Source organism: Schistocerca piceifrons, chromosome X, assembly GCF_021461385.2.
Source record: "Schistocerca piceifrons isolate TAMUIC-IGC-003096 chromosome X, iqSchPice1.1, whole genome shotgun sequence".
In the NCBI taxonomy this organism is placed as follows: Eukaryota; Metazoa; Arthropoda; class Insecta; order Orthoptera; family Acrididae; genus Schistocerca; species Schistocerca piceifrons.
Window position 1 is genome coordinate 197,985,160 of NC_060149.1, and position 17,403 is coordinate 198,002,562.

Genomic DNA, 17,403 nt, shown 5'->3' on the forward strand with positions numbered 1-17,403 from the left:
GAACAGAAGGTCTCATTACCCTTCTGTCCTAATTTTTCACCTATTTGGAGATTTGTGTCATCACTGATGGCAGTGGCTCTATATCAGAACCAGGTTTTCTGAAAATTCTCAAAGTGATGACACACATAGTGAATGGCATTCGGCCAGTACTAAGATTGAAAACTTTTCACCTGTCATGGCACCCACACCAGTTTGTGATGAGTGCATGAGGACCAACATAGCCCACACAAAACATTGTGGGCTGTATATTTTGGATCCGCAAGACTTGTACTATGGCAGATGAAGACAACAGCTGTGTGTGGCATGTGAGAGACTACTTGTTTCTTCTGATAAAGTATCTGCGACAGGTGAACTATATGTAATTTCCAGTGATTTCCTTTGTGCACATTTATTGAATGAATTCCTCGCACTGACAGACCCACTCAAAGCAAAACAACTACAGTGCCACACCATGCAGCATCATGTAAAAACTTCTGGACTGCCTGTTTCCTGCCATGCACATTGTCTACTTGCAGAAAAATTTGTTGCAGCTTAGAGGAAGATGAATAAAATGTTTACTAAAGACATTGTTTCCACCTCAGGCAGTGATAGGGCCTCTCTACTCCACATGGTGAAAAAGAAAGATGGTATTTGGAGATTATGCAGTGACTACAAAGCACTGAATGCTCATACAACACTGAATCGCTATCTGGTACCAGCACAGGTGACTAGCTATGCTATCAGTGCAGCACCTGTTTTCAGTGTAATTAATTGCACAATAACATTCTCACAGATTCTGATGGCCATTATAGCACTATTCAAACTATTTTATTACAATTTTATGCTGTATGGTTTATGCAACTCTGCACAGATGTGGTAGAGATTTATGCATAGTGTGTTACGTGGTCTCAAATTTGTTTCTTTGATGAGATATTGATCTTTTCTAAATCCTTGCTAAAACATTCCCAACATTTGTGCCAACTTTTCCAATGCCTTCAAGAGTTTGGAATCCTCATTAATGCAGAGAAATGTGTGTTTGAAGAATGAAGGTTTCTTTTCTGTGATACAAGGTCTCCTCCAATGGATTAGTACCACAACATGATAAAATTTTAGCCATTCAAAATATGCTGCACCCTACAAAATACAAAGGCCTTATGCATTTCCTTGGCATGATAAATTTATATTGCCATAATTTATCACACATAGCAGTTGTGCTGCAGCCATTTGATCTGCTTCTCTCCAGTAAAAACGGTTCTGGCAACAGAAAAATTGTCTAGTCTGTGGTGTCATCTAACACATTTGAAGACATGAAGACAGTACTCACAAATGCAACACTGCCCACCACACATCAAAAACTGGTGCCCATATCGGACTTTTCATCAACACCAGCCAGGTAGCAGTGAGTGTAGCCCTACAGCAAAAATACATGGATCTTGGCAAACCCCGACATTTTTTCTAGGCATCTTACAAAGGTACAACTTAAATGGAGTGCTATAGTTAGGGAGCTGCTCACTATGTTCCAGGCTGTCAAACATTTCCATCTCATTTTGGACGGTATACATTTTGCTGGTTTTGCAGACCATTGACCACTCACTTCTATTTTGCAGTGACCAACTGAACTTTTTTCACCAAATTAGTGTTGGCACGCCAGATTTGTGGCTTAGGTTACTACAGATGTGTGCCACATCAAGGACAAAGACAACACTGTGGTGGATTGGTTTTCCTTGAATATCGCCAATGTAACAATGCTGGATTGGGTTAAAACTGCAGATTACCATCTGATGGATGCAGTTTGTCCATGATGGCACATCAAAACTTCATTTGGTTCATGTGCTGGTTGACAGATCTTGTAATGATATGTAGTGTGACTGTAGTGACTACTGTTGAATGCCTTTAATCCCGTAAAAACATTGCCATGAAGTTTTAATGCCATTCACAATTGACTCACCCTAGCATCAAAGCTATGGTGAAACTTGTGTCAAGCAAGGTAGTGTGGCCTGATGTTAAAAAAGACAGCTGAATGTGGGAGTTTTCTCGCCCAATGGCATGTTTTGCACACTTACATATGTATCTTTCCTTACTTACTACCACTGATCATTATACTAGGTGGCCGGATGCCATACTGCTCGCAGATATCATGGCTCAATCCATTGCCAAACCATTGAATTCCTCTTACAGTCACCATGGAGCACAGCCATCAGTTTCAGGGTTCTCTTTACAATGAGCCTTTGTGATAGTCAGCATATTCATACCAGTAATGGCATGGTGGAGCTCATACACCATTCCCTGAAATCTGTTCTCATGTGCCACAAAAATTCTTGGATTGATTCATTGCTGTGGGCTCTGCTTGCCCTACAGAAGGCTGTAAAGGATGATTTGTCTTGCTTGCTGTCACAATTGGTACTCGGTCAACAACTATATGTTTCAGGTGACTTTATTAAGCAAACACTCCCTACAGCACAAACACAGCCGTCCTGTGACCACACAGGTTTTCTAAAAAAAAAAACTGAGTTGCTCGTACAAAAAATTTGGCCTCATAACCCACAAAACCACAGACATCATCATTCTATAACCTCAACACATATTTGGCTACATGATGACACTGTACATTCGCCTGTTACTCCACCACATTCCAGACCGTAAGAAGTAACATTGAGAGGAATGTCATTCGCAAAGGAGGTGTGAATGGCGTCCATTGAGCGACTTAAATCAGCTTTTTTGATACTCTGACAGACAACAGTGACAGCAATTCTCTGGCATTGGCACCAGCACAATAACAATATGCGCTGGCCATACCTCCTCCACTCTACATCCAGCAACATCTGTGCAGCGTCTGTTGTACTTTTCTGCCCTCCTCATACTTCTGTTGTACTGACTCACACATGTAGATCAGCCGTGTACATTTCTGTGCTCTCTCTTGGTCACTCCCTTCTTCCACCTTCCACTCATTCTGAAATGGCGCAGTCATGTCCCTGCTCTGGTAGCCTCCCACACTTGCATGTGATGGTTGCATCTCTCATAGTCCTTAGAGAGGGCTGAAGAAAGTTGAGACACAACATACCATTCGTCTGGCTGTAGCTCTACCGCTTTTCAAGGGGGCAGCTACTGCAGTGATCATGAAAGGGACTGATCAAACTACATTGTGTAATGTGGTGCGAAGCGATATATTTACTTTTCTGGTATCTTTCATGTCTGTAACATGCTTATGTTACTGGTGTCTCTTTCAAAGTGTATTTTCTAAAAACATTGTGGTTTTATGTTATTGTATACCATTTCATTATTCGCAGTCAGAGTAACACCAAAAAAGGAATCCTAGAGTTCTGTCAAGTTCTCAGGTATACATTCAGATATTAAGTTATCATAGGGACAACACATAAAACGTGGTAGTGGTGAATTCTCTAGAGTAATTTGTTTGTTAAGGCATCTAGTGAATTGTGTACCTGAATTCTATGTTGGAACACCTTACTTTGTTCTTTTGCAAAGCATTGTATCATATTGTATTGTTTTATGAGGGTACTTTCTTTATGTTTGGTTCAAGATATCTAAATGAGGTTTTCAGCAAATGATAGGAAGCAGAGAGGCACATAGTTTTGATGCATAGTTAATACTCTTGTATCACATATGAAATGAGATACTGAATCAAGTACCACTATGGTTCTTAAATAGCATGTGTTACCTTTTTAACAGCACTCAAAATGCTTGTTGATGTTGAAACTTACTGAAAAGTATCTGAGAAATATGCTAAAACTGAAAAGCAAGATGGCTAGAAATGGCTGTTGAGTGTAAGAGCTGCCAAGAGGGGCTTTCATGCGCCAGGCTCTGTTGTTATATGCAGCGAAGCTAACTTCTAGCATATCAGAAGGGGCTTAGTAGAACTATTTGATGTGTGTACATATCCAAGTTCAACTGAAAAGCTTTTGTAGAAACAAGTAAATACTGCACTGTACCAGTAGTCAACAGGCTTGATGAAAACAATACCGAGCATGAGAGCCACCATTCTGCGGTACTTACGTCAACATACTGATTTCAGCCATCTTGCAATTCAGTTTTAACATACCGGGTGATCAAAAAGTCAGTATAAATTTGAAATCTTAATAAACCACGGAATAATGTAGATAGAGAGGTAAAAATTGACATACATGCTTAGAATTACATGGAATTTTATTAGAACAAAAAAAAAGTGTTGCTAGACGCGTGAAAGATCTCTTGCGGGCGTCGTTTGGCGATGATCGTGTGCTCAGCCGCCACTTTCGTCATGCTTGGCCTCCCAGGTCCCCAGACCTCAGTCCTTGCGATTATCGGCTTTGGGGTTACCTGTAGTCGCAAGTGTATCGTGATCGACCGACATCTCTAGGGATGCTGAAAGACAACATCCGATGCCAATGCCTCACCATAACTCCGGACATGCTTTACAGTGCTGTTCACAACATTATTCCTCTACTACAGCTATTGTTGAGGAATGATGGTGGACATATTGAGTATTTCCTGTAAAGAACGTCATTTTTGCTTTGTCTTACTTTGTTATGCTAATTATTGCTATTCTGATCAGATGAAGCGCCATCTGTCGGACATTTTGGGAACTTTTGTATTTTTTTTGTTCTAATAAAGCCCCATGTCATTCCAAGCAAGTGTGTCAATTTGTGCCTCTCTATCTACATTATTCCGTGATTTATTCAGTTTTCAAATTTATGCTGACTTTTTGATCACCCGGTATTTCTCGGACACTTTTTTTACAGGTCCAACGCAGACAGCAAGAAACGTTATATCACTGAACTCAGCCTTTCGAGAGTTTTTGATTGCCATTAAATAAAGTACATCGGTCAATTAAAATAAAGCCATATTGCTTCAGTTCATCGACTGACACAATATTTTAGAGGATTAAATGTAAAACAGAACTAAATGCCGTTCTATGTACTATCATTTGGCGAAACTTCGTTTCAGTATTTCAAACTGTTCACAAGATATACAGGGTGAGTCAGGAGGAAAGGTATATGCTTTGAGGGGTGAAAGTATTAGTGATCCTGAAAAAAACTCCGTATGGACGTATGCCCTATTCTGAATGGTTTCCGAGATAGAACACATTTAATATCACTTTTGTAAGTTTTTCTTGAATAACTCGAAAACCGCACCCTCCAGTGAAAACGTGTCGAAGTACAAAATTTAACTCTGTTAAATTTCCTACAAAAAAGGTTTCTCTAGAACTGATGGTTTGTGCGAAGAGAGCGCGAGAATGTTGAAAAACTCGCTCGACGCGCATGCTTGCACTCCACTGACCCCAAACCACCACCATTTGTAACTTCAGTAGTGTCATGCCTGAGCTCAATGGAGAGCAGGGTGGAGGTCTGTTGTGTTTCCCAATGGAAGTTACCTCTGCCCCGGTGCCAGTGATAGTGCTGGCCGTTTGCTGGTTAGAAAGAGGCCATTTGAGGTCCTGTAACCAACTTGACTGCGTGCTAGACACGGTGGAGCTAAACCTGGAGTTATGGTCTGGGATGAGACTTCGTATGACAGCAGGAAAACTCTCGTGGTTATCCCACGCACACTAATTGCAAATCTGTACGTAAGGCAGGTGATTCACCTTGTTGTGCTGTCATTCGTGAACAGCATTCCAGGGAGTGTTTTCCATCAGAATAAAGCTCGCCCACATAGAGCTGTTCAAAAATGGTTCAAATGGCTCTGAGCACTATGGGACTTAACATCTATGGTCATCAGTCCCCTAGAACTTAGAACTACTTAAACCTAACTAACCTAAGGACATCACACAACACCCAGTCATCACGAGGCAGAGAAAATCCCTGACCCCGCCGGGAATCGAACCCGGGAACCTGGGCGTGGGAAGCGAGAACGCTACCGCACGACCACGAGATGTGGGCATACAGCTGTTGTTACCCAACTTGCCATACAGAGGATCGACATACACTATGTGATCAAAAGTATCCGGACACCCCCAAAAACATACGTTTTTCATATTAGGTGCATTGCGCTGTCACCTATTGCTAGGTACTCCATATCAGCGACCTCAGTAGTCATTATAATTCGCGAGAGAGCAGAATGGGAAGCTCCGCGGAACTCACAGACTTCGAACGTGGTCAGGTGGTCAGGTATCACTTGTGTCATACGTGTGTACGCGTGATTTCCACACTCCTAAACAACCCTGGATCAACTGTTTGCGATGTGATAGTGAAGTGGAAAAGTGAAGGGACACGTACAGCACAGAAGTGTACAGGCCGACCTCGTCTGTTGACTGACAGGCAGCCGACAGTTGAAGAGGGTCGTAATGTGTAATAGGCCGACATCTATCCAGACCATCACACAGGAATTCCAAACTGCATCAGGATCCAAAAATGGTTCAAATGGCTCTGAGCACTATGGGACTCAACTGCTGAGGTCATTAGTCCCCTAGAACTTAGAACTAGTTAAACCTAACTAACCTAAGGACATCACAAACATCCATGCCCGAGGCAGGATTCGAACCTGCGACCGTAGCGGTCTTGCGGTTCCAGACTGCAGCGCCTTTAACCGCACGGTCACTTCGGCCGGCATCAGGATCCATCTCAAGTGTTATAACAATTAGGCGGGAGGTGAGAAAACTTGGATTTCATGGACCAGCAGCTGCTCATAAGCCACACATCACGCCGGTAATTGTCAAACGACGCCTCCCTTGGTGTAAGGAGCGTTAACATCGGAGGACTGAGCAGTGGAAAAACGTTGTGTGGAGTGACGAACCACGGTACACAATGTGACGATCCGATGGCAGGGTGCAGGTATGGCGAATGCCCGGTGAACGTCATCTGCCAGGATGTGTAGAGCCAACAGTAAAATTCGGAGGCGGTGGTGTTATGGTGTGGTCGTGTTTTTCACGGAGGGGCCTTGCACCCCTTGTTGTTTAGCGTGGCGCTATCACAGCACAGGCCTAAATTGATGTTTTAAGAACCTTCTTGCTTCCAACTGTTGAAGAGCAATTCAGGGATGGCGACTGCACCTTTCAACATGATCGAGCACCTGTCCATAATGCACGGCCTATGGCGGAGTAGTCACACGACAATAACATCCCTGTAATGGACTGGCCTGCACGGAGTCCTGACCTGAATCCTATAGGATACCTTTGGGATATTTTGGAACGCCGACTTCGCGGCAGGCCTCACCGACCGACATCGATACCTCTCCTCAGTGCAGCACTCCGTGAAGAATGGGATGCCATTCCCCATGAAACCTTCCAGCAACTGATTGAACGTATGCCTGCGAGAGTGGAAGTGTCATCAAGGGTAAGGGTGGCCAACGCCATACTGGATTCCAGCATTACCGATGGAGGGCGCCACGAGCTTGTAAGCCATTTTCAGCCAGGTGTCCGGATACTTTTGATCACATAGTGAATCTCTTGGCCTGCTCGATCACCTGATCTGTCTCCAACCGAGCACATATGGGACATCATGAGACGAAAAGTCCAGCGTCATCCACAACCAGCATTAACCGTCCCCTTATTGACAGACCAAGAGCAACAGGCATGGAACTCCATCCCACAAACCGACACCCGCACCTGTACAACAGAATGCTTGCACGTTTCCATGTTTGCTGTCAACATTCTGGCGGTTACACCGGTTATTAATGTTCCAGCATTTCACATTTGCAATGGTTTATGCCACGATTACATTAACTTATGATCTTGCAATGCTTATAACTTAAATAAGTTATTTAGACAAATGTATTTCAGAAATTTCAGTACTCTACATTCACTATCTTTTGGTGTTGCGATTTTTTTTCTGTCTGTATATAATGAAGCACTTTCTGAAGAAGGTGGCAGATATATCCGATAACTACATCTGCATCTACACTCTGCACATCGTCTATACTCTCAAAATCACTGTTAAGTGCATGGCAGAGCGTACATCCCATTGTATCAGTTATTAGGGTTCCTTCCCGTTCCATTCACATATGAACTGCGAGAAGAATTATTGCATAAATGCCTCTGTGCGTGCTGAAATTATTCTAATCTTGTACTCACAATACCTATGGGAGCGGCACTCAGAGGATTTTAGTATATTTATAGAGTCATCATTTAAGGGTGGTTCTCGAAACTTTGAAAGTAGGCTTTCTCGGTATACACTCCTGGAAATGGAAAAAAGAACACATTGACACCGGTGTGTCAGACCCACCATACTTGCTCCGGACACCGCGAGAGGGCTGTACAAGCAATGATCACACGCACGGCACAGCGGACACACCAGGAACCGCGGTGTTGGCCGTCGAATGGCGCTAGCTGCGCAGCATTTGTGCACCGCCGCCGTCAGTGTCAGCCAGTTTGCCGTGGCATACGGAGCTCCATCGCAGTCTTTAACACTGGTAGCATGCCGCGACAGCGTGGACGTGAACCGTATGTGCAGTTGACGGACTTTGAGCGAGGGCGTATAGTGGGCATGCGGGAGGCCGGGTGGACGTACCGCCGAATTGCTCAACACGTGGGGCGTGAGGTCTCCACAGTACATCGATGTTGTCGCCAGTGGTCGGCGGAAGGTGCACGTGCCAGTCGACCTGGGACCGGACCGCAGCGACGCACGGATGCACGCCAAGACCGTAGGATCCTACGCAGTGCCGTAGGGGACCGCACCGCCACTTCCCAGCAAATTAGGGACACTGTTGCTCCTGGGGTATCGGCGAGGACCATTCGCAACCGTCTCCATGAAGCTGGGCTACGGTCCCGCACACCGTTAGGCCGTCTTCCGCTCACGCCCCAACATCGTGCAGCCCGCCTCCAGTGGTGTCGCGACAGGCGTGAATGGAGGGACGAATGGAGACGTGTCGTCTTCAGCGATGAGAGTCGCTTCTGCCTTGGTGCCAATGATGGTCGTATGCGTGTTTGGCGCCGTGCAGGTGAGCGCCACAATCAGGACTGCATACGACCGAGGCACACAGGGCCAACACCTGGCATCATGGTGTGGGGAGCGATCTCCTACACTGGCCGTACACCACTGGTGATCGTCGAGGGGACACTGAATAGTGCACGGTACATCCAAACCGTCATCGAACCCATCGTTCTACCATTCCTACACCGGCAAGGGAACTTGCTGTTCCAACAGGACAATGCACGTACGCATGTATCCCGTGCCACCCAACGTGCTCTAGAAGGTGTAAGTCAACTACCCTGGCCAGCAAGATCTCCGGATCTGTCCCCCATTGAGCATGTTTGGGACTGGATGAAGCGTCGTCTCACGCGGTCTGCACGTCCAGCACGAACGCTGGTCCAACTGAGGCGCCAGGTGGAAATGGCATGGCAAGCCGTTCCACAGGACTACATCCAGCATCTCTACGATCGTCTCCATGGGAGAATAGCAGCCTGCATTGCTGCGAAAGGTGGATATACACTGTACTAGTGCCGACATTGTGCATGCTCTGTTGCCTGTGTCTATGTGCCTGTGGTTCTGTCAGTGTGATCATGTGATGTATCTGACCCCAGGAATGTGTCAATAAAGTTTCCCCTTCCTGGGACAATGAATTCACGGTGTTCTTATTTCAATTTCCAGGAGTGTAGATTACGTCTAATTTCAAGAGTCTTAAAGTTCAGTTTCCACAGCATCTCTCTGACACTCTCGCTTGGGTGAAACAAACCTGTGAAAATTCGTGCTGCCCTTCTCTGTATTTGGTCAGTATCACCTGTTAGTCCTATATGGTATGGATCCCACACATTTGAGCAATATTCTAGAATGGGTCACACGAGTGATTTTTAAGCCATCTCTTTTGCAGACTGGTTGAATTACCCCAGTAATCTACCAATAAACCGAAGTCTATAATCTGCTTTAGCCAAGACTGAGCCTATATGTTTATTCCATTTCATACCCTTACGAAGTGTTACACCCAGGTATTTGTATCAGTTGGGCGATTCCACCTGTGAGTCACTGATATTACAGTCATAAGTTACCACATTTTTTCTTACTGTGAAGTGCATTATTTTACGTTTTTGAACATTTAAAGCAAGTTTCCGATCTTTGCACCACTTTGAAATCTTATTAAGATCTGGCTGAATATTTATGCAGCTTCTTTCAGACAGTACTTCATTTTAGATAACTGCATCATCTACGAAACGTCTGGGGTAAATGTTAATATTTTCAGCAAGGTCATTAATATACAACATGAACAGCAAGTGTCCCAAAACACATCCCTGGGGCACACCTGAAGTTACTTCTACACCTGACGATGACTCTCCATCCAAGATAAATATGCTACGACCTCCCTACCAAAAATTCCTCAGTATATTTAGTTATCCATTACACTTTGGTGTTTATTGTTGCCACAACCACACTCATGGTCACAGATGTCAGTTTCGTTGTGGACATTCTCAAAGAGATTAGGTATTTTTTTGCCATTAGATTTACTATATTTCCATCAGGAGTGGGGATCCGAACTATCTGTTCATGTTCAAAATGTTCAAATGAATGTGAATTCCTAAGGGACCAAACTGCTGAGGTCATCAGTCCATAGGCTTACACACTACTTAAACTAACTTACACTAACTTATGTTAAGAACAACACACACACACACACACACACACACACACACACACACACACACACACACACATGCCCGAGGGAGGACTCGAACCTCCGGCGGGATGGGCCGCGCAATCTGTGACATGGCGCCTTAAACCGCGCGGTCACTCCGCGCGGCGAACTATCTGTTTTAGGTAGGTTTTAGAAAAGGCATTTAGAAATGTTTCACAAGACATCTTGTCACGCCCACAAATATTAAAACTGTAATTTTTCCAATTGATTTTTGGATGATTAAAACCACCGATAATTACTGTACAACTGGGGAACTTACGTAACAGCGAATTGATGTTTTTTCGGTTACATTAGGAGATGAGTCTGGTGGGCGATAGCTGGATGCAGTTACCATTTTTGCCCAACCCTGATACTGCGTTTTGCATGCAGCTTCAAGTTCTATCTCGGTGGCTGTGAATTTCTTGTCTACTGCGACAAATACACCACTTCCATTTTCCACTGGTATACCCTTTCGACAGACACTTAAATTTTCCCCAGGAATCTCACTGCTATCAGTTTCAGATTTCTGCTAGTTTTCTCTACCTAGTATTAAGTGACATTCATTGCTTTTCAGGTGCGCTTCAAACTCTGGCGCTTAGTTGCTAATGTTTCAGCAGTTAACTGCTACGATTTTAATACGTTCGCCAGTGGTGGACATTCTTTTGGATCTTACACTTATATCTGTGTGTCTCCTGCCGCTGTCGTTATTTGGACTAGATGGACGGTCGCCGCAATATAAAAGATCCTTGTATACATACCACAGCTTTCAAACTGGTGAAAAGGTTTTCAACTAAATTTAAATATTCAAAAATGTAGAACTATATACTTCACAAAACATAATATGTAGCATTCTCTACATACAGTATCAAAGAACCACTACTGGAATCATTCAGCTCGTACAGATACCTGGGTGTAACAATTTCTGGGGATATGAAATCCAATCATCACGTATTCTCCTTCTTAGGTAAAGTGGGTATCATACTTTTGTTCATTAGTAGCAGCCGGCTGCTGTGGCCGAGAGGTTCTAGGCGCTTCAGTCCGGAACCACGCGTCTGCTACAGTCGCAGGTTCGAATCCTGCCTCGGGCATGGATGTGTGTGAAGTCCTTAAGTTAGTTCAAATGGCTCTGAGCACTATAGGACTTAACTTCTGAGGTCATCAGTCACCTAGAACTTAGAACTACTTAAACCTAACTGACCTAAGGACATCACACACATCAGTGCCCGAGGCAGGATTCGAACCTGCGACCGTAGCGGTCGCGCGGTTCCAGACTGCAGCGCCTAGAACCGCTCGGCCACACCGGCCAGCCCTCCTGTTAGTTAGGTTTAAGTAGTTCTAAGTCTAGGGGACTGATGACCTCATATGTTAAATCCCATAGTGTTTAGAGCCATTTGAACCATTAGTAGGATGCTAGGAAAATACTGCCCGTCTGCAAAGAAGACTGCGTACAGAACACCCATTCGATCCATCCTGGAGTTTTGCTAAAGTGTGAGGTACCCGTACCGAATAGGTCGAGGAGGGGGTACCGAAAGCCTTCTGTCCTGTGTGGTCTAGGTAGAAACTGTTTATTGCCTGTTGATCCGGTGGGTACACCGAATCACGGGTAAACGAACACAGATTCCTGCAAGACCACAACAGACTTATTTCACGAAGCCCTAACAAGTCCGGGACATAGCGAACTCGCCATAGCATTACAACAGTTTCAAATCAGCAACCACTCGAGATCGCGAGGCGTGATACGAACAGCTACAAAGTAGAACAAGAAGTGAGCGACGCTGCGATCCCTGGCCACAGGATCAGCGGCAAACAGTCGCGTGTATCTCGGCGGTGGCTCCTTAAGACGGCGGTCCGCTGCCGCCTATTGCGGCCTTACTACCTCTGACATGTCCACGTCTATGCTAGGCTGGGAATCCGCATCACCGTCGGATACATAAGAAAGTAAACAAGAGAGACCCCCGCGAGCACGCAGAAGTGCCGCAACACGACGTACCATGGACTCGACTAATATCTGAAGTAGTGCTGGAAGAAACTGACACCGTGAAACCTGCAGGGCTGTCCGACCATAAATCCGTAAGAGTACGAGGGGATCGAGATTTCTTCTGAACAGCAAGTTGCAAGGCATCCCAGATATGCTCAGTAATGTTCATGTTTGGGGAGTTTGGTGGCCAGTGGAAGTGTTTACACTCAGAAGAGTGTTCCTGGTGCCACTCCGTAACAATTCTGGACGTGCGGGATGTCGCATTGTCCTGCTGAAATTGGCCAAGGCCGTCGGAATGCATAATGTAGGGGATCAAACAGGATTCTTACTTATGTGTCACCTGCCAGAGTCGTATCTAGACGTATCAGGGGTCCCACATCACTCCAACAGCACACGCCCCACACCATTACAAAGCTTCCAACAGCTTCAACAGCCCCCTGCTCACATGCAGGGTCCATGGATTCATGAGATTGTCTCCATAATTGTACGCGTCCATCCACTCAATTCAATTTGAAACGAGACTTGTCCGACCAGGCAACATGTTTCCAGTCATCAACAGCCCATTATCGATGTTGATGGGCCCAGGCGAGGCGTAAAGCTTTGTGTCGTGCAGTCATCAAGGGTACACGTGTGGGTCTGCAGCTCCGAAAGTCAGTAACGATGATGTTTCGTTGAATGGTTCGCTCGCTGACACTTGTTGATGGCCGAGCATTGAAATCTGCAGCAATTTACGGAAGGATTGCACTTCTGTGACGCTGAAAGATTCTCTTCAGTCGTCGTTGGTCCCGTTCTTGCAGGATCTTTTTCCGGCCGCAGCGATGTCGGAGATTTGATGTTTTACCGGATTCCTGATATTCACGCTACACTCGTGAAATGGTCGTACGGGAAAATCCCCACTTCATCGTTTCCTCGGAGATGCTGTGTGGCATCGCTCGTGCGCTGACTTTAACACCACGTTCAAACTCACTTAAATTTTGATAACCTGTCACTGTAGCAGCAGTAACCTATCTAACAACTGCGCCAGACACTTGTTGTCTTATATAGGTGTTGCCGATCGCAGTGCCTGCTTATGTATCTCTGTATTTGAATACGCCTGCCTAAACGAGTTTCTTTAGCGCTTCACTGTAATTAAAACTGGCTTAAAGTCGTTCTTTTGCGCCGATCGCAAATGGAACGCGAAGGAACATTAATGCGAGGTACCCTCTGCCACACACGACACAGTGGTTTGCAAAATATAGATGTAGATGTAGAAATCGTATCATACTGCATTTCTGTCCGTGACAAAGTGGTTATCGCTTGTTGTATTACTTCCAGTCCATTCGCGTACTGGGGTGGTGAGCAGGAACAGTGAGAGCTTAAATGCTTCTGTGGGGGCCGTAATTGGTATAATATTATCTTCGCGGTCGCTGCAGTAGGTGGCTGTCGTGCGTTCCTCGATTCACTCACATCGTAGTTAAGCTTCCACGGAACAGTTTGCGTTTATTTCCAAGTGTCTGTAAGTTCTGGCTTTTCAGTTTATCGCCGGCCGCTATGGCCGAGCGGTTCTAGACGCTTCAGTCCGGAACCGCGCTGCTGCTACGGTCATAGGTTCGAATCCTGCCTCGGGCATGGATGTGTGTGACGTCCTTAGGTTAGTTAGGTTTAAGTAGTTCTAAGTCTAGGGGACTGATGACCTCAGATGTTAAGTCCCATAGTGCTCGGAGCCATTCGAATTTTTTCAGGTTATCCGTGACGCTCTCCCAAGGTTGAAACAAACCTGCGACTATTCGTGCTGCCCTTCTTAGTATAGTTTCAATCTTCCCTGTTAATTCTATTTGGTTCTGGTCCCACACAGTTGAGAAATATTCTAGAATGGGTCACTAACATATTGTCTAAGTAGTCCCCTCTGTAGACAGATTGTTTTTTTCCAGTACTCTATCAATGAACCGAAGTTTACCATCTGCTGTGTCCACAACTGAGCCAATGGGTTCGTCTCATTAAGATTCCCTACAGTTTACATGATTTGACTGATTCCGATTGTACCTCACTGATATTATAGTCATATTTTTGTTTTGTAAAGTGAAAAATTTTACATTTCGGAAAATTTAAACCAGTTGCCAATCCTTACGTCACATTGAAATGTTCCCAAGGTCCAACTGAATATTTGAGTACTTTTTTTCCAGACGGCAATTCGTGGTGTATAACTGCAGTGTCTGCAATAAATCTCATTAACAGACAACGTGAACAGCAGGAGTTCCAACACACTTTCTTGGGGCAGGCCTGATGATTCCTCATCCAAGATAATGTGAAACGTCCTTTCGATTGAGAAATTCTCAATGCAGTTATAAATTTCCCTTTATATCCCATATGATCGTAAATTCTTTACAAGTTATTTTCGGTAAGGGAGAGTGTTATACGTGGAGGTAGGAAGACATGATGTTTCCTGGCCAGTGAGTCAATCTAATGACTGATTTTAGAATCACACTAGAAACCGCCATGAGCACCATCCGGCATTTTCTGCTGTTATTATCGTTGCGCGACATGACATTGTGCTTAGTGCAGCATTTGTAAATATCACGAGTTCGACATATTTAAATCCTGTAACATAATGAAGCTATTTGGAGGATATTGTTGTTTCTTCAGTTACAGATTTTTTTAGATGAGCAAAATTCAGTATTTTTCAAAACTAGTTATATAATAAATATTTTAAAATTTTTTAAAAATACTTTTAAAATATTCTAAACAACTTTTTGGTAGTCGCAGTAGTTGTTAGCAGTTTCTTTATTTCAGGACCATAGATAATCGGTTTCACGACGATTTAATCACATCTTCAGGTGTATATATGTATGATTAAATATAATATGAATTTTAAGATATAATAATGGTAACAATAAGGCAATTAACTAGGACAGGGAACAAGTACTCACATAAGTAATTTAATAGTGGTTCGTTAAAATACACCGGTCTCTCAACGTTCGGATGATTTTCAAATTTCCGGAACCGCCTAAATTGGATGGTTACAGGAAGAAACATCAAAAATTTTAATGAGTAGCAGGCGAAGGCAATGTAGCCGCGGGTATGGGCCTCAAACAGGACTGGAATAAGACCCCGCAGGAAAACTGTACGGAATAAACCTGGTTTGAATAGAAAAATATAAAGAATCACCAGTGATGAAAAATCAACAGATTCCCGCAAAAGCCACACGGTGGAGACTTGACTGTGCTTGAAGTTGGAAGGCCAGGCCACGTAGCGGCTCAGTTGACGTAATGTTATTGAAACCGCTGGCGCGCAATGTGCCCTAGAGAAGCTGTCGACGAGAGACACGAAAATATACCGCTGCAGGGTGCAAGAATGGAGACGGAAGACACACGATTACGTACCAAACGACGGCTGGGAACCGTTACAAAATAAATTAAGAAGGAAAAAGACAGTGAGTAAAACGGGAAATATGTAGAGGGGAATTACAGGGCACGCGGTAAAAGTCGTTAAGGTAACACTGAAATTAAAAGTACCGTAGAAACTTCCTTTGATAAAATATTAATAATCTAAAGATTACAGAGTGATCTATAAAAATGGTTACAATTTGCAACAAAAACCATTAGAGGGACATATTAAATAGAGATAAGTAATCGTTCCATAGTCATAAAATAGTCCTAGTCATAGGTAGTACAAATACATCCATTGGCATGTTGTGGAGGGAACTGAACTTCCTGTAGTACATGATCAATATGAAATTGCAGTGTGATTTATAAAATGGTTTAAACCATTTAGGGGAACGGTTAAACGGAGACAAATAACCGCACCATACTCATAAGTTAATAATAGGCGTAGGTAGTACAAATGCATATAAAGATGGGCTGTGAAAGGGAACTGATTTATATAAACGGTGTAACTGTAAAAAAAAAAAAAAAAAAAAAAAAAAAAAGACCCTCATTAGGGGAACAATTAAATGGAGACAAGTAACCGCTACATAGTTAGCACTCCGTCTTCAAGCCACAAGTGGCCCATCGGGACCATCCGACCGCCGTGTCGTCCTCAGTTGAGAATGCGGATAGGAGGGGCGTGTGGTCAGTACACCGCTCTCCCGGTCGTTATGATGGTTTTCTTTGACCGGAGCCGCTACTATTCGGTCGAGTAGCTCCTCAATTGGCATCACGAGGCTGAGTGCACCCCGGAAAATGGCAACAGCACATGGTGGCCTGGATGGTGACCCATCCAAGTGACGGCCACGCCCGACAGCGCTTAACTTCGGTGATCTCACGGGAACCGGTGTATCCACTGCGGCAAGGCCGTTGCCAACCGCTACATCGTCATAACTTAATACTAGACACAGGTAGTGCAATACATATAACGGTGGGCTGGTAAAGGGACCATAAACTGTAAGGACCACTATGCAAAAATAAAACTAAAAACGATACCTAAAGGAAGAACTTATGGTGAGAAACTGGGGGAGAGAGGAGGGTACAGACAGCCAAAATTTGGGAGGATGCCGCGGTGTCTGAGTTGCAACTGACCATGCAGGGTATGGTCGGGATACTGTTTTAAAGAGTGAAAAATATGAACCTCCTCCAGTACATTCTACATCTATACCCTGCAAACTACAGTCAAGTGCATGGCAGAGGCTACATCATAGTGTATCAGTTTTTAGGGTTCTTTCCCGTTCCATTCACATATTAAGCCCGGCGAGAATGATTGTTTGAAGGCTTCTATGCGTGCTATAATTGTTCTAATCTTATCCTCGCAATCTCGCGATACGTAGGGGCTGTAGTATATTCCTCGAGTCATCATTTACAGCCGGTTCTTGAAACTCTGTTAACAGATTTTCTCAGGACTGTTTACGTTTACCTTGAAGAATCTGCTAGTTCAGTTTCTTCAGTATCTCTGTGACACTCAAACAAACCTTTGACCATTCATGCTGCCCTTCTCTATATACA

General features: G+C 44.2%; 1 pseudogene; it reads right to left on the bottom strand.

Moving 5' to 3' along the window:
- Positions 1-16,648: 16,648 nt before the first annotated feature.
- On the bottom strand, positions 16,649-16,766 carry LOC124723720 (annotated as a pseudogene).
- Positions 16,767-17,403: the final 637 nt, after the last annotated feature.